Here is a 24,615-nt window from a genome sequence, read left to right on the forward strand (position 1 = left end):
TCGAAGACACCAAATCTCTATCTCTTAATCTGATCATTCTACAGCATTTTATATGAACAGCAGTAGGGTGGCCCATCAAAAAAGTGTTTTTATTGCATATCTTTTTTGTATTATTTTTGGCAATTTTGGTGTCTTGGGGACATATTTAGAGCATAAAAATACGCGTCTTTTAAAATTTCAACGAACTCGCTAGGTCATTTTGGTAAAAAGTAACAGCGTTTTTAAAGTTTTAAATAGGCCTTTTTCAAATGTTTGTATCTTTTAGAGAGGGACACAAAAAATACGCTCCGCGGTGCATCTGAAAGCTCGAAACTTCTTCTTTAATATGAATATAACATCTCAAAAGGTTTTTTTTTAAACCCAAGTTACAGCGATTTAAAAATGGTCATTTTATGAGATTTTGTACCATGCTCTATGAGAAAATTTACATGAATATCGCATTATTCAGTATCAAAACTGCTCTTAGTGAGCTCAAATCCAGGTAAAATTGGTTTGTGGACAAACGTGGTCAAACCTGGTTTTTATGGCAACTAGGGTGGTCTTAGATGACCTAGGGTGGTTCATATTCGTTCATTCTTATAAGATATGATTTTTTTTAAATTCGCATAGAAAGAAAAATAAAAAAAAACATTTTAACAAAATTCAAATACATAACCTGTTTTAAACAGTAAAGCAGCTGAGGATATGATATCTGATTAGGGTGGCTCAAAATAAGCATAAGCATAAGCATAAGCATAGGTGCCCACCCGCAGTTGCTACTCCGTTATTGACCAGGACCTCCAGAAGATACATCCACGAGCCGTGGAAGATAAGTGGGAGCTATCTTTCCTCGCTTCGCAACTTCTCAAAGGCCCCTATCATGCTGATCAATACCGGCGCCGGCCACGACCAGTGGTAGGGTCACGGGGAAGTGGATGGGAATGTTAGTCCGATACTTGAGTGATAGAGACCGCCCAATCGACTGCATCTCCGACAAAGTATCACATGAGTTTTGAGGGGGTTAGTAGATGGGTATGAGGTCAGGATTCACGAGTGGCAGTGATGTGACCATGAGCATTTTGTTTATCGGTTGAAAATTTTATATCTTAGGCAGCCGGCTGCGGAAAGATAGCTAATTGATCATTTAAAAAGTTTTTTTTATCGAACGCGTGCCAGCCGAGCAGTAGTGCTATGGGCTAGACTTATCAGTATATTTTTACTATTTTCAATTTAGATAACGCGAGCAAATTTCAAAAATAGTAAATAAATGACGCTTTACTCTTCATAAAATCGATCAATGCCAGTTGGAATAAATTTTTACGATCATTTACGATGAAAATTATCGCGAAAAAACAGGACTGCGCGTCCCCAGAAGCACTGCACTTATGATGTCCAATAAGTTATAATAACCACTCACCCAAGCACACAAACAGCGACACAAAAGAAATGAAAATGAGCATGCAAAAACAAGACAGCGCGTCCGCGTGGTCAGCGCACTAATCATCTGATTAGGGTGGCTCAAAATAATTAGAAAATAAAAAGATTAAAGATTAAAGATTTTATTCGTTAGAAAATGTATTTTAACATATTATTATTCCTCTACGTTTTGGTAAATCGTCTTTATTTGTATTTTTTTAATAGGATAAAACTTTCCATGCATTTACTGTGTTAAAGGGTGCCATTTTGCATCATTAGTTGTTCCATACAAAGCTTCATACAATTTTGCCCATACGAAATGGGAATGTGAATATTCGTAAACATGATACATATTCTTAACGATTTAGCGTTTGAAAAAGTTGTAGGTTATGATTTGAACCCTTAAAATAGTTTCAGGGAACATACACGCTTTAGAAATTGATATTAAAGTTGATTTCCCAAAACTCTTATTTTATTTCTGAAAATTTGTTATATTTGTAAGGAAACATCTTTTAGGCTAGTGTTCAGGTTTTGTTGTAAAACCTGGTACTAATTTTTTTTGATTAAATGCACCGTTATCATTATTTGCATTTTTAGGTAAAAAGATATAAATTGGAAAAGGATCCTCGTATTGGCATACTAATTATACAAAATGACTCCTTTTGTCAAAGAAAATGCATGGAAAGTATTATCCTATTTAAAAAAATACAAATAAAAGACGATTTACCAAAACGTAGAGGAATAATAATATGTTAAAATACATTTTCTAACGAATAAAATCTTTAATCTTTAATCTTTTTATTTTCTAATTATTTTGAGCCACCCTAATTATATGATATCTCAGCTGCTTTACTATTTAAAACAGGTTATGTATTTGAATTTTGTTAAAATGTTTTTTTTTATTTTTCTTTCTATGCGAATTTAAAAAAAATCATATCTTATAAGAGTGAACGAATATGAACCACCCTAGGTCATCTAAGACCACCCTAGTTGCCATAAAAACCAGGTTCGACCACGTTTGTCCACAAACCAATTTTACCTGCATTTGAGCTCACTAAGAGCAGTTTTGATACTGAATAATGCGATATTCATGTAAATTTTCTCATAGAGCATGGTACAAAATCTCATAAAATGACCATTTTTAAATCGCTGTATCTTGGGTTTAAGAAAAACCTTTTTGAGATGTTATATTCATATTAAAGAAGAAGTTTCGAGCTTTCTGATGCACCGCGGAGCGTATTTTTTTGTGTCCCCCTCGAAAAGATACAAACATTTGAAAAAGGCCTATTAAAAACTTTTAAAACGCTGTAACTTTTTACCAAAAAGACCTAGCGAGTTCGTTGACATTTAAAAAGACGCGTATTTTTATGCTCTAAATATGTCCCCAAGACACCAAAATTGCCAAAAATAATACAAAAAAGATACGCAATAAAAACACTTTTTTGATGGGCCACCCTACTGCTGTTCATATAAAATGCTGTAGAATGATCAGATTAAGAGATAGAGATTTGGTGTCTTCGACAAAGTTGTTTGAAATGGCTAGTACTACAATACTGTCCAAGAAAGTATACCTCTATCTCATCTAGAAGCGAAGATAGTTTTTGAAAATATTAGAAAATGTTGGACCACTTTAATATCGTTTTGACCAAAAGATGTAGAATTTCATTTTTAACAAATGCTTCTTAGACACCGAAGCTCGAAAATGCATCCCTGAAGCGGAAATAAATTATTCCTGCTAAATTTGCGTTTCCGACCACTGTGCACCGTGCAATATTTAAACTTGTCACGCACACATTCCAAACCAGCTGACTGGGCTTCGTCAGAAACCGTGCCACAAATGTGTCACGAACAAGTGAAAAATTTGATTCACTGCCATTCCACACGCTCCATTTTCCCAGCATTCTTCATTTCGAGCTGGTGACACGCAATGTGACGGAAAAGCTGGAATCGGCAGGATTTTCCCCTTGTTTCAGGTTTGGTGGGATTTGCTTTGTTTGAAACGTGAAGAATAAATCTCTTTGTTTGGTCTCATTTGATATTTTTGACATAACTTTTGTCTTTGCGTTGTCTCATAAAACAATCAAAATACTTATAAATTGCTCATATATTTCGAAACATCAAATTTGATTGTCGTTTTCGACTGTCCTAAATTACGATAAAAAAGTTTCCACGTAGATTATGGATGACAACTTAACTAAAATGTATATTTTTCCGTGCACCCTGTCAACCACAACTTCTGGAAATGAAATATCGCACTTAATCTTGACCAACCCACATTCACAAACACACACACACTCACATACCCACACAAACACTCACACTGGAATTCTTTCGCCAGAACCGTTTTTCAACCACCCCCAACTACGGCCGGTCGAGAGGAGGCTTGACAGCCACTCCATCATCCGCTGCGAGGTTCGTCAACGACGGAAAAGCTCTCCCCCCCCGGAAAAGCGACCAGTGTGTAGTGGTCAGTTTTGCCACCCTGAACACACCCACATCACACCTACTCATTGTGTGACCTTTGAGGGGGAGGGTTGGGAAAACGGTTCCTCGGTTATGTACTAACCTGTGTTATTAGTTATTCAGCGCCGGAATGGCACTTTAGGTGCTTTTAAGGTGGAAAAAGGTGAAACTTAGAATTCAGAAGGAACCTGAGCGTGCTTTAATCAACGTTTTGTGAATGTGTAAACATAAAAGTCGTGAATAATGTCGTGCCGTTTTGTTTGGCATTGAATATTAAATCAGCAAATCAAAAATAATTATTACGAGAGTCAACAACCTACATGGAGAGGCGAAATATTACTCTCGGGGTTTCAATCAAACTGTCAAAACAGAGTTCCTATCGAGCGACAGGACCTTGCAAGAATAAGGTTTGAATCACTTTAAATCAATTTTGAACTTTGAATTTATTTTTTTTGCAAACAAAAATTATTATTATAAACAACAGTTCCACAAATCTTTAGATGTTCAAAATGATGTTCTATGATTAATAATAATTTAAATACCCTAAACCATAAACAAAACCAAAACCAAAACCAAACCCAAAACCAAAACCAAAACCAAAACCAAAACCAAAATCAAAATCAAAACTAAAACTTAAACCGTAACCATAACCATAACCATAACCATAACCATAACCATAACCATAACCATAACCATAACCATAACCATAACCATAACCATAACCATAACCATAACCATAACCATAACCATAACCATAACCATAACCATAACCATAACCATAACCATAACCATAACCATAACCATAACCATAACCATAACCATAACCATAACCATAACCATAACCATAACCATAACCATAACCATAACCATAACCATAACCATAACCATAACCATAACCATAACCATAACCATAACCATAACCATAACCATAACCATAACCATAACCATAACCATAACCATAACCATAACCATAACCATAACCATAACCATAACCATAACCACGAGAGGGAGATTGAGTAAGTGAGTGAGTGTAAGTAGGGGAAAGTGGGGCAATAGGGTGTAATATGGTTGTATGGAAAAAAATAAAGTTGTCCAAATTTATTGAGCACAGCACTTTTTTGGTTACTTTTGGGGTCCGAAACAATTCCCCAAAGTTTGGGACCAATTGATTTAGTCCTCACTTTGCGCAAAGTGATTCAATTTTCCATATAAATTTGTATGGGGCAAACTATTATTTTTGGATTATGATATTTATCAAATCCACGTTTCATGCTGTATCAAAACTGGACTCATATTTGGATGCTCTGGAATGTGCTCTACAACTTTCCCGAAGGGAGTATGGTGCTAGCTTGCCCCTAAAAAAAGATACAGCATGTTCAAAACTCGCATAAAACGTGTTTTTTGCTCGGGCTTTGAGGACGCTATATCTTCTTTCAGGAGCAAGTTAGCACCATACTCTCTTCGGCAAAGTTGTAGAGCACATTCCAGAGCATCCGAATATGAGTCCGGTTTTGATATAGCATGAAACGTGAATTTGATAAATATCATAATCCAAAAAAATGGGTTTCCCCATACAAATTTATATGGAAAATTGAATCGCTTTGCGCAAAGTGAGGAATAAACCAATCGGTCCCAAACTTTGGGGAATTGTTTGGGACAGAGAGGGGGAACCGATAGGGAGAGAAGGGCCGGGTAAGAGGACAGGGACCGGGGGACGACGGGGGGGACCGGCCCCCCTCTTAGGAAAATCCCCCTATCATATATTTTCCCCACCTCAAATCACAACCCCCCATATTTCCCCAATACCCCCCACACCCTTCCCATCACAAACACCACCCACAAAAACCCCCCTTACCCCCAATATCAAAAAAAAAACCACCAACAAAACTTAAAATACTCAATCAATCAAAAAAAAACCCAATAAAAACCCTACCCCCCAAATCAAAACCCCCAAAACCAAAATACTAAACCCCCCACTATTTATCCCTCCCTCCCCCCCCTAATTTTTTACCTCCTTCCATCCCCCCAACCCCTTTTCCTTCACCCTTCCTAAATCCTCCCAAACCACCCTTCCCCTCCCCTCCCTTACAAAATCCACTAACAGCATCACTTACCACATCAACTTCCCCCATAAAAACATCCCACAACCCACCCTCCAATCAATAATCCCACCCCCCCCCCCACCCCAATCTCACCCCCAACCCAACAAAACACCCCCCCAACAACCATAAAATCCAAACCAACAACACCATACAAACAATCACAAAAACCCACCCCCCAATACCCAAACTACCCCACCAATATCCCCAAACATTCCCCCCCAATTCAATAATAACCCCCCCCTAACCCCTCTCCCCACCCAAACCCCACAAAAACCTAAAACCCATATAAAAAAAAACCAATCCTACAAAAAAAACCCACCCACATAAATCCCCCCAAACATACAAACCTCCCCACAAAACTACCCCCCCTCTCCCCTCCAAACCCCATCCCCCAACAAACACCATCCACAACCCACCCTAACCCCCATCTACCCCTCCCAACTCTCTCCCCCCACACAAAACCACCTCCAATCCAAACTCCCTCCAATCTCACCCCCCAATAAACCCCTCTCAACCCCCCACCCCCCCAAAACCCCTTCTACCCCCCCCCCACACCTAACACTCACATTAATACCAACACCTATTCCAATTCCTCTAACACCAAAACCTCCATCCACTATCCCCATAAATCCCACATAACCCCCCCCCCCACCCCCCCCACCATTCACCCCCAACCCCCCCCCCTTCCAACTGGAAACGCAAGTAAAATGTCTATGCAAGCCATGAAAAAGTGAAATTATTGACAGCCGGAAGAGATTTTTAAAGCAAACAGAATCCAAGGGACCGTCGAGGAAGAGATCCTTCAAGCAAGAGAAAATATCGAGGAATGAAGAGAATTGAAGTATGCAGATTGAAGGGACTGAAGAATTCATCGAAGATGGAGCAATATTGATATCGAGAAGATCGACAGCCAGAGAGTCGACTGTAAAATCATTTTTTTACACTTTTTTATAATGTGTGTTTTTTTTAAATCATTTATTTTTTTATTTGAATTAAGGTGCACAACAACGCGAAAAGTTTTTTTTTTGTAAAGGATATTCGAATCCAAATTTCGTTTGAATAAATTTTACTATGTCTCATTATTTTTTTCATATTGTAGTGTTGAGGAAATTAAACTAATAAAAATTGTAACGACCATAATAATTAGAATGATTTTTTTCAAATATTATATCAAGGTATTTAATTGTACAATAGAAATTTAAAACATACAAAAATTGAAATAAGTTAATCACCTCCGTGTACGCACGAGAGCAAGCAGCAGTCAAGTGCTCAGTGCTCCATCGTTTTTTCGATTTTTTTTCGCCGTAGTTTACCGTGATTAGCCGCGAGTTTGCTCCTGCAGCATGCCAAAGGCCGGCCGTGGCCGTGGCAGTTCGAGTGCGGCCTCGAAAAACCCGCGAAGTTCGTCTACCGGCCGTGTGCAAAAAGGTAAACAAACCAACGCCGTGTCGGCCGCCATCGCGCAGGGGAGCGTGAGCGCAGATGGAATCGACAAAAAGTTACTACATCCCGGGTATGTTCCGAGATCACCAGTGCGAACCCGTTCCGGTGCCACGGCCAGTGGCACATCAACATCCGCCAACATCCCCATCAGGAACGAGTTCCAGATGCTGAGCGACGACGAAGAAAACAACAACACCGACGGTAGCAGCACTACCGACGACGACGACGACGATGATGGTCGTGCACGGAAAAAAGTGCCGACGTCAAAAAAGAACAATTCTCCAACGGAACGAAGACCACCTCCAATTTTTGTTTTGGACACGTTGGCGGACGATGTTGACGAGTTGCTGGAAGGTCTCGGATATTGTCTGAAAATCGGTAAGTCGGCAGTGCAAGTGATCACACTGAACAGAAAAGATTTTGACCTGGTGCTTGAAGAACTGAAGCGTAGCAACTTCAACTTCTACACATACGACCCAGAGAAGCCCCCTGTTAAGGTCGTCTTGCAGGGTTACCAAGACCGTCCGATCGCCGACCTGAAGCGACACCTCTCGAACGCCGGAATAAAGCCACGGGAGATAAAAGTGCTCTCGCGAAAGACAACAGTCACAGGTACACACACCCTGTACCTGTTGTACTTCGACCGCGGCACCGTCAAGATCCAAGATCTGCGGCGGACTAAGACACTGGACGGTTTTTGGGTAAACTGGCGGTTTTACACCAAGAACCCGACAGACGTAGCGCAATGCCACCGTTGCCAGAAATTCGGCCACGGCTCGCGGAACTGCAACCTCCGGCCCCGCTGCGTGAAGTGCGGTGAGTCACACCTCTCGGAGGCGTGCGCACTGCCACGAAAGGCGGACTTGGGGGAAAATGCAGAACAAACTAAGCCGCGCGTAAAGTGCGCGAACTGTGACGGCAACCATACCGGTAACTACCGCGGATGCGTCGCGCGCAAGGCTTACCTCGAGGAGCAGGAAAAGAGGAAGAAGAAAGCAGCAGCGTCCCACTCTCCTCAGCGAAGTACGAGCGCAGCCGTTCCTGCAGCTGGGCAGCGTACGGTTCCAGCGGACAACCCAGCGATCCCTCCTGGATGGGGGCGTTCGTTTGCCAGCGTGGTCGCTGCCGGTAGCGGCGATGCGGCCCAGCAAAGAGTCACCGGGGAAGATCTCTTTACCCTGCCGGAGTTCTTTGCTCTCGCGGGAGAGATGATGACGCGGTTTCGGAGCTGCCGTAACAAGGCGGAGCAATTTCTGGCCCTCGGGGAGCTGATGATCAAGCACATCTATAATTGATATTATTTTTGTCTGTGATCTAGTTTTAAGCTTTCTCTCTATCTATCCTTTTCCCATTGCACTTTCTGTAAGTTTTTTGAAAACTTTTTCTTACTCTTGTCTATTCCATAGTTATAAGTAATAATTTTTCGATTGAATTACGATGTAAATCACAGCTGAAAGGAACACCAAAACTCTGTTGTGTACCTAAATGAACTAATTGTAAATTGATTATTCACAAATAAAACCGAATTGAAATTGAAATTGAAAATTGAAATAAGTTAAATAAACACATTTTTAAAAGTTATCTTTGTTTTTCATTCTTTAAATCAAGATATATGAATCCTATTTGCAACACTAGTTCTTCTATTAATTTACTTTAAAAGAACCCAATCATAAAAAAAAACTTATTTTTTCAACTTTTATCAAATATTAGTTCCGGCCCGCCACTGTTTTAGAAAAATCAAATCTGGCCCGCAAGGCTAAAAGGTTGGGCACCCCTGGGTAAGAAGAACAATTCATGAAACAACATGTTAATTTGCTAACAATTAAACTGTTATCACTTAGATACATCAGATTTGAATGTATTTGAAACGTTTCTTTCATTTTTAGATTAAATAATAATATTTTACTATAAATTTGATTGTTTTTACGAAAAAAAATAACTGAGATGATAAATAGTAAATTTTCAAAACATCACTAAATTTTGTGTGGACAATTTTTTTTAACAACTGTTTATCAGTTATTATGTACTTTTATGTATTTATTTCCCAATAAAATAACTTGTTACAGCAATTCCTATTTTTTTTCATGCTAAAAATTCATATGGTACACTTGCCCCACACGAACAATATTTTTAAAAGCTCTCAACAAAATAATCAAAAGATTAATCATACATCATAATAGGTGCAAGTCGTTGGTAGGATCACTACTGATCTAGGAAAAAAGCATTTTGATAAAATGGGCCTTAAAACGAACCATAAGCCTTATTTTGTACTTTCCAAAAATTATAAGAAGACTATGGCTTGAAAAAAAATCTTTTTTTCAGTACTCCCTTTTTTTAATTTATATTTATTCAGTTAAAATATTATTGAGTGTCCAATCACAATCGATGACTTTTCACCTCACCAAATACTACCAACTTTTATTTATTCATGAAATATTGTAGGCTTTCGCTATTAATTCAGAGATTTCAAAGTAGGAGGTCCTACATGTACAAAAGGGAAAAGGGATACCTTAAAGCTAACTTATAAACTATATAATGAGCGGATCAATTCATAGAATCAGCTAATTGCATTGCTAGCAACAATTCCTCATACTGAAAATAATCAAAATTGTATAAATTACGGCCGTACCAGCCTTCCCCATATGGTCGTCTTGCCCCACCTTCCCCTAAGTAGGTTTGTGAATGAGTGCGTGAGGGAAAGAGTGAAAGAAAGGAAAAGCGATTAAGTAAGTCTGATTGAATGAGTGAATAAGTAAGTGAGACAGGAAGTGTAAAAGTTTGGTTGTATAGAATATGAAGAAAATTGTCACATTTCCTTCAGTCAAAATTGACTTCTAATCGATCAACCCATACATTACCCAAATCATTCCACAATCAATTTTGCTACCCTTCCTGATTTGATGCGTAACAACACAGTTCTAACCAGTTAGTTGTTCCGAAGAAATGGAACCAAATACAACGATGATGATGTACGGCGTCTGTAAAGCTTTGTCTTGCTATCGCTCAGAACGACGACGACGCTCTACGAATCGCTCCATGTGGAGGGAAATTACTGCCAATATATCACAAGAAACGATGTAGGCCTTGCGTGTAATGTCTGTTTCGATAATCGATGGCTTGGCGTGGGACTACGCTAAGAGGTTCTGTTGATGGTTGTTTGGAAACGACGTAGTCCCACGTCAAGCTCGAATATTACGCCGATTGACATTTTGCTTTGCTCCAGGTTGTCGTATGTCACATTCGATTTTTGCGATAAATTTTTATGTTTCTGGTAGGAAGCACTCTTCGTTGGCATATGAATCCCCAAACTGGAAACGGGAAAGGGTACTTTGGAAGCATCGACCTGTCCCCAGTTCATGAATTACTCAATGTTCTTGTGTCCGTACAGATGACGATGATGATGATGGTTTCCTCTGCGTCTGAACCCATGCTGCATGAGTTATTCATGAGTCTGTTCTTTCCCATGGCTCGTCACAGTCTCTACAAGTAATTTGTATGAACTTTTGACATGCAGGATATTCGGTTTTCTGAAAAGAGTTGAAGCCTTAAATCGAGCTAAAAATTTCACGAAATCGTGACAAAAATGCTCTTTTCGCATGTGATCAACAGCTGAACAAATTTCATCACGATTTCAAAGTTCCGAAAGTGACAAAACTAATCATGAACCCAAACCTGCGGAACTTGTCGTAGGTCAATTAATTTCGAACCGCGCCGCAGACATCCGTTTCCCAAATTAATTAATTCGCCTCGAAAGACTACAATCTAGTCGGAACCGGAGTCTCCCCCACCCCTTAAGACCGGACTTAAGAATCCGAGGCAGTATCTTGTCCTAGACTGAGGCCATCACTTTTAATGCTAGCCGTAAAAACTTTCCAATTATGCTTATCTAATACCCTCGGCTGAAGTCTGCTCTCTCGCAGTGTTGACCCGAGTTCTGCGCGACCTCTGGGCAAAATTCATAACCAAAAGCCGTTATGATTTCCGGCCAACCCGACCGTTCATCAAATATTTGACCAACGATGCCTTCGAGAGGACAAATTGGTTCCGTCAATATTTGCGCTTGGTTTCCTAGGGCCGAACAGTCCAAAATCTGGAAAGCTCCCACCACGCAACCCGAGCAGGGGTAAATAACACGGGAATACCAAATTTTGGTATTACTTGGGCAAATAACAGGGACCAAAATGTGCCCTTGGTTGCCCAGTAATAGATGGTAAAATACCATGAAATCATACCAAAGTCTTGTATGTGGAAGGGCACAACAATACCAAACCATGTTATTCCAAGGGTAAAATAATACCTCAAAATAAAACCATTTCAATACCAAGTTGAGGTCTTCTGGATTTTTGAACATTGCTTGAATACCAAAACTTGGTATTGCCATGGTTTTATTTTTAGGTATTCCCGCGCCCTTGGAAAATCATATTTTGGTATTCCTGTGGTCTTTCACATACATGATTTTGGTATGATTCCATGGTATTTTACCACCTATTACTGGGCAACCAAAATCACATATTGGTCGCTGATATTTGCACAAGTAATACCAAAATTTGGTATTTTCATACCATTTTTAGTGCAGCAGTTGCAGTTAGTGAAAAAACGGAAATTATTCATATGCAACAGCCAAATCTACTCACCTGATGATTCCATGTTGTTATTAGTGATATTCTTCACCACACCGAATGCATTTGTCATTGATGAACGGCCTGTGCTTGAATTTCTTGAAGCTTCTGAAAAATAACAAGATTGAAAAATAAGTATTATTGAAATGAAACTGAATTGAAATTCTCCAAAATTCATTAATCTGTCGATTGACTCGTTTTTCAAAGTATTTGGTTATCCCGACTTAGAGATATTTCAACGTTTTTGAAAAAAATATTAGTGGGTATATCACACTAATTTTTAAAATCATCTTTAACATTTTTGGGTTTCAAGTCATTTTAGCGCAAAATTAATTAACTCGTAAATTTTTTTTAACAAATTTCCCATAGTTTCAGAGAAAATTGATGAAACCTTTCAATATTCAAATAATACCAAAATGTGCCATCCTGACTTAGAAAATTTTCCACAATTTCAAGTCATTTCTGTAGGGGGTATATCAAAAATGTTTAAAATCAAGTTTGAAATTTCCGGTTTTGAATGAAAGCATTCGCTTTGAGACATCATTTTAGCGCAAAATTAATTATTTTGTCAAAATTGGTCAAAATTTTCCCATAGTTGCAGAGGAATTTGATAAAACACTTAAATACCAAAATAATACCAAAATGTGCCATCCTGACATAGAAAATTTTCCACAATTTCATGTCATTTCTGTAGGGTAGCGTGGTTCACGTTTCTATGAAAAAGACAAAAGTTGTTATTTTGTCTTGCATCAACCGGAATTTCGTTCTTTTATGTCCCCAGAAGCACTCCTGAAAATTTGAGCCCATTTGGTAAGGTCTAGGAGCTCCAGTTTTAATTTGAAATTTATATGGGATTTTGATTTATTTTCCATGGGAAACTATCTTTTTTTACATTGTATTAGGATTTTTTTTTTATAAATCGATGAAATGACTTGATTCTTATAGTAGGAGATAGTTATAGTGGCTTTTGAAGGGGCTTTACTTCAAAAGCCACCATCTAAAAGTAAAAAAAACGAAACGAAACTATTGGCACTACGCCCCCCGGGGCATGGCCTTCCTCTAACGTGGGATTTCTGCTCCAGCGCCTCTGACGAGACAGGAGAAACCGGGACCGACGTTTTACTTCACCATCCGATAGAAGCTCAGTGGATAAGGCGGGAATCGAACCCGCGTCTCATAGCATCATCGGGATCGGCAGCCGAAGCCGCTACCCCTGCGCCACGAGACCCACGACGCCATCTAAAAGTATCTGTATCTTTAAAGGGTCACTTCCTAGCATGTTGGTATGTTCTACAAAGTTGTTCCCCAGTTCAAAACCTATCTCCTACTATAAGAATCAAGTCATTTCATCGATTTATAAAAAAAAAATATCCTAATACAATGTAAAAAAAGATAGTTTCCCATGGAAAATAAATCAAAATCCCATATAAATTTCAAATTAAAACTGGAGCTACTAGACCTTACCAAATGGGCTCAAATTTTCAGGAGTGCTTCTGGGGACATAAAAGAACGAAATTCCGGTTGATGCAAGACAAAATAACAGCTTTTGTCTTTTTCATAGAAACGTGAACCACGCTACTGTAGGGGGTATATCAAAAATGTTTAAAATCAAGTTTGAAATTTCCGGTTTTGAATGAAACCATTCGCTTTGAGACATCATTATAACGCAAAATTAATTATTTTGTCAAAATTGGTCAAAATTTTCCCATAGTTGCAGAGGAATTTGATAAAATACTGTAATACCAAAAGAATACCAAAATGTGGTGTTCGATCCCGCATAAAGATTTCTGATGAACTTACAGTAAATTTTAACGTTACAAAACGATAAAATATATTGTCATTTTGACAGTGTTTTAACAGTAGACAGCATCGTTTTTTAAGATAATTTGCGTCGTATTTTGGAATTTTACCATAAAAAAGGGGGGTTGTTATGCACCGGTACCATAAAAATTTCGAAGTTTTTCCATACATTTTTTTTCCAAATACGACGCATTTTACTGTTAATCTAATGTTGCATTTTTCATCCAAAAAATTTACCAGACCGTAAAAATAATCATGTATTTATAATAAAAACAGCAAGCATTACAGAGGATTCCACAGTTAATTTATAGTTCTTTATGATAAGTTCCCTGATAAAGAGTACTGTTTTGACTATACTTTTACATTGAAATAAATAATAACTACAGAAGGTTTTATGGTTTTTTTCATATTATTTATTTTTGAATCCCCACTAAATTGTACTATAAAACAAATATTTATACATTGAAATTAATGGTAATTCAGTAAGTTTGAGTGTATTTTTATCGTTTTTTTATTTTTGTTTTACTTTATTTAGCACTAACTTTCCGTGTCGTTTTCTTTTGTTATTCCGCTTCAATCCGCACTGTTTGAAATTATTCGGAATGTTCGTAGCCGGTTCCGGATCAACTGCTTCGTAATTGGGATAAACATTCGAGTAATCAAAAAGCACAATCCTTAGTGAAATAAGCCCCTGTAGAAGAGAAAAACACTAAATTAGGCATAGGGAAAATTTACATATATTTGGCATGTTAAGGATTCGGTTAAATTTCTATTAAATTAGCTGTTTTTAAATTCTGAAATTTTGAAATTCTTAAATTCCTAAATTCCTTGATTCCTAAATTCCCAAATTCCTAATTTCCTTAATTCGTAAATTCCTAAATTCGTAAATTCCTAAATTCTTAAATTCCTAATTTCAAAAATTTCCTTAATTCCTAAATCACTAAATTCCAAAATTCCTAATTTCATAAATTCCTAAATTCCTAAACTTGTAAATGAATTTATATATTCCTAAATTCTTAAATTCATGAATTCAAAAATTCCTAAATTCCCGAATTCCTGAATTCCTAATTACCTATATTTCTATATTCCTAAATTCCTAAATTCCCAAATTCCTAAATTCCTGAATTCCCAAAATCCTAAATTCCTAAATTACTGAATTCCTAAATACCTAAATTCCAAAATTCCTGATTTCACATATTCCTAAATTCCTAAATTGCTATATTCCTAAATTTATATATTCCTATATTCCTAAATTCCTATATTCCTAAAGTCCTAAATTCAATAATTTCCTAATTTTATAAATTCCTAGATTCTTAAATTCCCAATTTCCAAATTTCCTTATTTCCTAAATTCTTGAATTCCTAATTTCCTAAATTCCTAATTTCCTAAATTCCTAATTTCCTAAATTCCTAATTCCTAATACATTCCTAAATTCCTAATTTAATACATTCCTAAATTCCTAAATTCTTAAATTCCTACATTCCTAAATGTATATATTCCTACTATTTTCCTAAATTCCTAAATTCCTGAATTCCTAAATTCCTAAATTCCTAAATTCCTAAATTTCTAAATTCCTAAATTCCTAAATTCCTAAATTCCTTAATTCCTAAATTCCTAAATTCCTAAATTCCCAAATTCCTAAATTACTAAATTCCTAAATTTCTAAATTAATAAATTCTTAAATTTCTATATTCCTATATTCCTAAATTTCAAAATTCCAAAATTCAAAAAATCCTAAATTCCTGAATTCCCAAGTTCCTAGATTCCTAAATTTCTATATTCATATATTCCTAAATTCCTAAATTACTGAATTAAAAAATCCTAAATTCCTTAATTCCTAAACCCCTGAATTCAAAATTCATAAATTCCCGAATTCCTAAATTCCTGAATTCTCAAATTCCTAAATTCCCAAATTCCTGAATTCCCAAATTCCTAAATTACTAAATTTTTAAATTCCTAAATTCTTAAATTTCTATATTCCTAAATTCCAAAATTCAAAAAAATCCTTAATTCCATAATTCTGAAATTCAAAAATTCCGAAATTCCTGAATTCCCAAATTCCTAAATTCCTAAATTACTGAATTCCTAAATACCTAAAATCCAAAATTCTAAAATTCCTGATTTCATAAATTCCTAAATTCTTAAGTTCCTAAATTCCTAAAATTCTAAATTCCTAAATTCCTTAATTCCTAAATTTGTATATTCCTTTATTCCTAAATTCCAGAATTCAAAAATGCCTAAATTCCTAAAATCCTAAATTCCTTATTTCCTAAATTCCTAAATTCCTAAATTTCTCAATTCCTAAATCCCTAAATTCCTAAATTTCAAAATTCCTAATTACATAAATTCCTAAATTCCCTTAATCTTAAATTCCTAAATTTCTATATTCCTAAATTCCTGAATTCCTAAATTCCTGAATTCCTAAATTCCTGAATTGCTGAATTCCAAAATTTTAAAATAGAAGTTCAAAAAAATCAATCAGAATTTTAGCAAAAAAAATATAAAGATATATTCAAAACATTTTTTTTCGTACTCGATTATCCGATAGCTCGACTATTTCAAGATTTGATTAATATCCAAAAATCATTCATCCGATTTTGAAGTGAAATTTTAGTTCACTTATACAAAATAAGTTGATTCGATCTGTTGGTTACAGTTTTCCATTTTAGGTAACACAAAATCTGATCATTTCGTTTTTTCTTTATTTAAATTTATTTATTGGATGTTTTATTTTAATCAAATAAATGATTTTGTTAAACTAAAAATTTAAGATTTTTTGTAATTTTATAATTTTAGAATTTATTTAAACTTAAATTTTCTGATTTTCGAAATTTAAATTTTTTGAAATAAATTGAAGAATTCTTGAACATTTGAATCCTAGAAAATCTCTTAGAAAAACTTATGATTTTTCTCTATGGTTTCCAATATTCTGAACAATAAACAAAATCCTGTCTTTTGATTTTCGTCCTTTCAAGATTCAGCGTTTTGAGATTCTGTTTGATGAGCAGCTCTGGATTATCAATATTTTTATATTAAATACAACTTTATTTGTAATTTTTAGTTGCATTAAAATGTGCAAATTCAAATTATTTGATTTATTCTTCAAAACAAATTGCACCGCGCGAAACGCTACATTTCGTTTCTGTTACTTTTCAGCTGCGTACCGCACAATAAAAATAAATCGTGACCTTTTCCTTGACGTTTGAAAGTTTTCCGAGATGCGCACTAGCCCCAACACAGAACTCACCTAACGATTTTCGCCTCCAGCCGAGACGAGCTCACCATCAGAAACAAACACGGCCGGAAGTTTCCGCAGCAGGCGTCGGGTCCTCTCCCATTCGAACGCTTTCGTTGGGTTGTGTCCCGTCAGCGAACCTGGTGGGAGAATCCCTGTGAAAAGAGAAACAAACAGTTTGTTTAGATCATGGCCTACTTGCGTGTGGGATTCCGCCCTCACAAAGTTCATCAAAAACACCTAATACTCACTCAAATATCCGAAAATTCTCTCATCCCGCCGTTCCGGTTCGGTCACCCGGCGGATTAGTCCAACAGAACCATGCTGCACGAACGCCGGATGTTGTTTCTCCACGAGCACACGCGAGTCGACTTAACAATTTTCGATTTGAACTACGCCAAACACAAACGAAACGAACAAGATCGAACACGCGCGCGGATGAAAACAAAATTTGAAAACAAAATGACAGCTCGATCAACCATGGTGCTTTCGTTAGGGGAGCGTCGCCCAGTTTAGGTGTCATGGTGTGTTCGTTTTGTGATCCTTAATATTTTTTGTTTAAATGTTTAAATGTTTAAATGTTTAAATGTGTAAATGTGTAAATGTTTAAATGTTTAAATGTTTAACTGTTTACATGTTTAAATGTTTAAATGTTTAAATGTTTAAATGTTTAAATGTTTAAATGTTTAAATGTTTAAATGTTTAAATGTTTAAATGTTTAACTGTTTAAATGTTTAACTGTTTAAATGTTTAAATGATTAAATGTTTAAATGTTTAAATGTTTAAATGTTTAAATGTTTAAATGTTTAAATGTTTAAATGTTTAAATGTTTAAATGTTTAAATGTTTAAATGTGTAAATGTGTAAATGTTTAAATGTTTAAATGTTTAAATGTTTAAATGTTTAAATGTTTAAATGTTTACATGTTTAAATGTTTAAATGTTTAAATGTTTAAATGTTTAAATGTTTAAATGTTTAAATGTTTAAATGTTTACATGTTTAAATGTTCAAATGTTTAAATGTTTAAATGTTTAAATGTTTAAATGTTTAAATGTTTAAATGTTTAAATGTTTAAATGTTTAAATGTTTAAATGTTTAAATGTTTAAATGTTTAAATGTTTAAATGTTTAAATGTTTAAATGTTTAAATGTTTAAATGTTTAAATGATTAAATGTTTAAATGTTGAAATGTTTAAATGTGTAAATGTTTAAATGTTTAAATGTTTAAATGTTTAAATATTTAAATGTGTAAATGTTTAAATGTTGAAATGTTGAACTATTAATATTTTAATATTTTAATATTTTAATATTTTAATATTTTAATATTTTAATATTTTAATATTTTAATATTTTAATATTTTAATATTTTAATATTTTAATATTTTAATATTTTAATATTTTAATATTTTAATATTTTAATATTTTAATATTTTAATATTTTAATATTTTAATATTTTAATATTTTAATATTTTAATATTTTAATATTTTAATATTTTAATATTTTAATATTTTAATATTTTAATATTTTAATATTTTAATATTTTAATATTTTAATATTTTAATATTTGTATATTTTAATATTTTAATATTTTAATATTTTAATATTTTAATATTTTAATATTTTAATATTTTAATATTTTAATATTTTAATATTTTAATATTTTAATATTTTAATATTTTAATATTTTAATATTTTAATATTTTAATATTTTAATATTTTAATATTTTAATACTTTAATATTTTAATATTTTAATGTTTTATGAATAAATTAATATATTAATATATTATTATATTAATATATGAATAAATTAATATATTAATATTTTAATATATTAATATATTGATATATTAATATATTAATAAATTAATATATTAATATATAAATATATTAATATATTTATGTATTAATATATTAATATATTAATATATCAATATATGATAAATTAATTTTTTATTTTTTTTTTTTGTGGGAACAGTTTAATAATTCATGTTTTAATGCTTAAGTTATTAAAATAATTTGATTTGATTTGATTTGAGCTTTTCACAAAATCGTTTGTGAAGTTTTGTATTTAAAATATAACTCGTTTTAAATACTTGTATTACATGATTCAAATTATTTAAAAAAAATCGTTAAAAAAAGTTCACACTACGCAACTATAACATTACAATGAACGTAATGTAACAAAAAATTGGAAAAAATACATTATGAGATTTCCAATACAAAAACCAACATATTTTCTGTATTCATGAATTTTACGATAGTTTTATTGTTTCCATTTATAACATTTCCAATAACAAAACCTTCCAATTAGCTGTAACCATGAATTGTATAGTAGCTTCATCGCCATTCCAGTAAAGTTCGAAAAAGTCAACAATAAACTTACCATAAATATTATAATATGTATTGTAATTGGATGGTTTTAACAGTGCAAATCATCATACATTTTTATGCGGGATCATTGACAAATTCTGCAATTTTGCAATATCAAAACAATACCCTAAATTGGTATGATACCACATTTTGCTCTTGCATAATCCTTAAGACAAATTTTAAAGGGTCCAGGAATAACAAAATTAGGTATTGATACCAGAGAAAGGTATTATTACGCATCGCCCTTGTTATTTACCCATGCTCGGGAATCGTCGTGGTGTGTCTTGAAATGTAGCCATTTCGGAGAGATTTGGTATCTCTTTTGCTTTTTTTTCTTCTTGCCAAAACGATTAAAATAATTGGATTCAGTTTGATTTCTCCCCCGAGAAAAAGACGAACTTGTATTAGAGAGATGTCCCTATTTTGGACCTACTAGCAAAGCAAACATACCGATGAATCATCTCAATTCTGCAACTGAGGTCGAAAATAGGGACTAAACCAGAAATAGAGATATTTTTCCAACGATGAAAAGCGTACGTTTGATCAAATATTTAGGCACCGAATTGGAAAAGTTTTTCATCTGTCCCCCGCCAACCCAGAACTGAGCGATGAGAGAAACGAAAAGTTTCAGTCGTTGCCTGTGCTGTTTTGGGTGTGGAGTCTACAGTGAGTATGTAATTAGGCGGAGCTGCGAAAAGTTAGACTTCTTAGGTGTTGATGTTTGCGAGAGGAATGAGTGTGAAATGGGTTGAGCAAATAGTCACGCGAAACATAAATTAATGAGCAGTTCCACGTTGGGCTGCAATTTGTCAATTAGTTACCATATCGATGTCGGGGTGCACTTTTTAATGTTTATGATGCAATTTTTCAATAAATTGAAACTTCCTGAATCGTTTTGACTATTTTTACCGTTAAACGTATGAATCGCTAGCCAATTGAGTTGATTTTAGTGCATTTATCGTTTTTATTGTGTTGATCATTGAATCATTTGCAACAACATAATGTTTTCGAATTTCGATTTTCGAATCGATTTGGTGTCACGAGTAAACTTGATAACAATTGAACGATATTGAAATTTATGGAATGTAATTAAATAATTATGATTGCAAATTTGATTTAATCTATAAAAACGTCAAAAAAATGTTTTTACTTTTTTGTGTTTTTAAAAATCATGTTTTTTTTTAAATAATTATCACCGGCAAATAAGTGTTGACCAATTCGTACCAAAGCATAACCGATTTAAAAAATAAGAATTATTTAAAAAAATATTTTTCGCAGTATACTTAACCCCCAGTTGTTGGTCACTTTTTCGTTTATCACTTTTTTAGTTTGTACGCCGTTGGTTTGACAAAGTTAAAATAGAAAGTGACGAACTGTCACTTTTTATACTGGACTCACACTTCCTATCAAACCAAGCGTTTGGTAGTAGGTGTGAGCACTATGTAAAGAGGATGCCAAACTAAAAAGTGACCCCGTTCATTTGACAAAAATTGGTGTCAAACCATCGAGGTTTGAGTGTATAAAGTCCAATTAAAAAACGGTAATTTTTTTCACAGTGTAACTATTTTTTAAGACGTTTTAAGCAATATATCCATTTTCCCCAAGACACCGAATCGAGCAGAATATCCTTTATCAAGATACAGACTGTTGAATGTCTTAAAAGCTTTTTGTATAGAGGTTTGCCAAAATTTTATATGGACTTGTATGGACGAAACAATGATGCAAAATTGCTTATTCATAAAAAAAAAAACATAAAAAACCTTAATTTTAAAACAAAAAAGCCCATTCTTGAGAGAACTGTTTGGAAGAGTTAATGTCTCAGAAATCTGTGTTTTTATTTGTACTTTTTTTTTAAATTTGCTATTAACTTTGCATATCGTAAAACGGGGTGACTTTGATAGGTTTGAGATTTTTCGCAAAACAAACAGTACAAAAAAAATACTTACGGAATTGCATGGAATCATACTGACCGGGGTAGAAAAGGTTCAAGGTATATCTAGTTGAAGATTTAAATAAATTTTGGAAAGTTTAAAAAGTAAGTTAACTATAATTAAAACAACGTTACATAATCCTCCTTAAGATTATACAGACACGGCCTTTGAGGAAAATGGCATCCCTCTACACGGCTTTTTCGTGGCGATCAGACCCGACCAGTTGAGGTTATGTGAATTCAGACCATTTTTTAAACTGCCTGTAATTTAAGATAGGTAAGTCAGATCTTGAAAATTCTTACTCCACCTAAAAGGTCTTCTCATATGCTTTTGTCTACATACAGCCAAACACACAGACATTTGCTCAGCTGGTGATTCTGAGTCGATATGTACAAATGAAGGTAGGTCTAATTAAAAAGTTCATTTTCCGAGTGATTTTATAGCCTTTTCTCAGTAAGGTGAGGAAGGCAAAAAAGTTGGTGATTAGCACTATTTTCATATTCTTTAAGCGTCATGATTTTCAAAGTGAACATGATTGCAAATCGGAAAACGGAATGCATTTTCGGATTCTTCGGACAATTTTCTGCTAGGAGTAGGTAAGCGAAGTTAGTAAATAATAAAAATTGTGTGTTTTTGAAAAATAATTATTTTTTTACAAATTGGAAGGCATTTTCAGTAGAACAAATTTCATACAAAATGTAAAAACTTTTGATTCGTGCTTCGAATTCAGTTTAAAATACAATATGAATCGATAATTTTATAAACAAAACTATTTTCATCATAGTTCAGGCAAAATTCTGACTTTTCAACAATTTTATCTGAAATAAGTATGTTTTTTTTGTTAAAAAGCTTATTAACTTAGTTAACTAAGTATAAACATTGATTTTTTTATATTTAAAACTATATCAGCAAAAACTAGGACTACCAAAGTCACCCCGGTATTCAAAATAAAAAATTTCAACGCAACTATTGTTTTCAGCACTGTTGAAAAAACTTTTTTTCAAAAAGTTTGCATGGACCTTGCGTGGCCTACCCTAGTACATGTTTTCAAAATAAAAGTCTTGAGAAAATCCTTTACAGTTGGAAAATATCTTAACAATAAATTTAAATCCTATCAGTGTCGACCCAGTTTACGCTTATTTGTAAATAATTCACTCATTTTTTTTATTTCACTTTTAAACACAAAAAACTTGCTTGCGCTAATACAGTATTTTAAACGTTTATTTTAAATATGTTTTAGAGGAAAAAAGAAGACAAATTTTGAGTTCTAACCATCAAGATCAAAAAACATTTGTTAGCAATACCATTACTGTTTAAAAAAAATAATAAAAACGTTCGGAAATGAAATTTAAACTTCATACACGACATTAATTTTGAAAAATCTACCAAAACATTGATTTTAGCAAAAAAAAAAGTTTAAGCAAATTGTGATCCTCCATTTAAACTATATAACTTAGCATTTTCATGGCTTTAACAATAATAGAAATTGAATTTAACCTGGATTTTATTTCTTATATTTAAATGAAGAATTTTTGTATGAATAATGTTAATTGCATACCAGATTTTAATCTTATTTTTTGTTGGATCTGCTGAAAAAAAATGCAAAAGGATCTGTGTTGATTTTGATTTTTTGTGTTTTTTTTTTCTTTTATGCTTCCTATATACCCCTTATGTACTTTAAAGTATATAAGCCAATTTCTTTTCATCGCATTGCTAATAACTCATCATGATCAACTTGGATCGTTTTGCACTCTTGGACAAAGTTGTAGGAAATTGATTTTTCTACAAGAATCTCACTCTTGGAAATTTTGGGCAAGACCCGTGCCACCTGGCAGCAAAATGCTGAAACGATGTTTTTCTACATACATTTTATGCGATTTTCCCCATGGGTAATTCTCTACTAACTCACACGAAATCGGGAAAAGTTTCCCTGACCCCTCTGCGATTTGCGTGAAACTTTGTCAGAATTCCGAAAAAACGTATTTTTCATCGAAAAAAACACTAAAAAAGTTTTGAAAATTCTCCCATTTTCCGTCACTCGACTGTAAAAAATTTTGGAACATGTCATTATATGGGAAATTCAATGTACTTTTCGAATCTACATTGACCCAGAAAGGTCATTTTTTCATTTAGAACAATTTTTTTCATTTTAAAATTTCGTGTTTTTTCTAACTTTGCAGGGTAATTTTTTAGAGTGTAACAATTTTCTACAAAGTTGTAGAGCAGACAATTACAAACATTTTGATATATAGACATAAGGGGTTTGCTTATAAAGTTATCGAGATTTTACGAAAAAAAGTTTTGAAAAAGTTGGTCGTCATCGATCATGGCCGTTCATGGTCACCCTCGACAGACACGGACAACGAAACAAAGAGAAACGCAAAAAATAACTTTTTCAAAACTTTTTTTCGTATCGCGATACTCGTGATGTTTATGAGCAAACCCCTTATGTCTGCATATCAAAATTTTTGTAATTGTCTGCTCTACAACTTTGTAGAACATTGTTACACTCTTAAAAATTACCCTGCAAAGTTAGAAAAAACACGAAATTTTAAAATAAAAAATTTTGTTCTAAATGAAAAAATGACCCTTCTGGGTCAATGTAAATTCGAAAAGTACATTAAATTTCCCATAAAATGACATGTTTCAAAATTTGTTACAGTCTAGTAACGGAAAATGTGAGAATTTTTAAAACTTTTTTAGTGTTTTTTTCGATGAAAAATACGTTTTTTTCGGAATTCTAAGTACGCCATCAAATCGGGCGTCTATTTTTACATAAAAATCCCTTTGACACCAAATTTCTATCTCATCACCGTTTCAGGCTGCAAATTATTGAAAAACACCTCTTTTTCACATGTTCAAAAATGGAAGGGGTCGTACTGCCCCTCCGTCACGAGATATCAAAAAACGGACCTCGGATTCGTGATCAGGGACAAAAGTTACCCCTTAGGACAAAGTTTTACGCAAATCGAAGAAGGGTCGGGGCAACTTTTCCCGATTTCGTGTGAGTTGGTAGAGAATTACCCCTATAAAAACGACCCCTTAACCTTAACCGATTTGGCTCAAAATTGGAAGAGTTTCTAATTTTTGCCCAAAGAGTCGAACCAGGAGGTATCTCTTGCGATTTTCCAAAATTTTAAATTTTTCTTGTTGTTCCCTATTGTCCACACTCCATACAACAATGATTTGTTTTGTATGGAAATTGTTCACAAGGGGTGGTGGATGGGGGGGGGGATCCGAGATTTTGAAAAAGTGT

General features: G+C 34.0%; 1 protein-coding gene and 1 long non-coding RNA gene across 10 annotated transcripts in view; one reads left to right on the forward strand and one right to left on the reverse strand.

Moving 5' to 3' along the window:
• LOC120424315 (glutamate-gated chloride channel) overlaps positions 1-24,615 on the forward strand; it is a 365,994-nt gene that overhangs the window by 89,216 nt on the left and 252,163 nt on the right. The window lies entirely within an intron of this gene.
• Positions 13,908-17,562, reverse strand: LOC120424316 (uncharacterized). The gene is made up of 3 exons (XR_005606360.2): positions 17,309-17,562; positions 17,070-17,212; positions 13,908-14,513 (listed from the first exon to the last, which is right to left on the reverse strand). It is a non-coding gene; the product is annotated as an uncharacterized LOC120424316 (long non-coding RNA).

Source organism: Culex pipiens, chromosome 3 (genome assembly GCF_016801865.2).
Source record: "Culex pipiens pallens isolate TS chromosome 3, TS_CPP_V2, whole genome shotgun sequence".
In the NCBI taxonomy this organism is placed as follows: domain Eukaryota; kingdom Metazoa; phylum Arthropoda; class Insecta; order Diptera; family Culicidae; genus Culex; species Culex pipiens.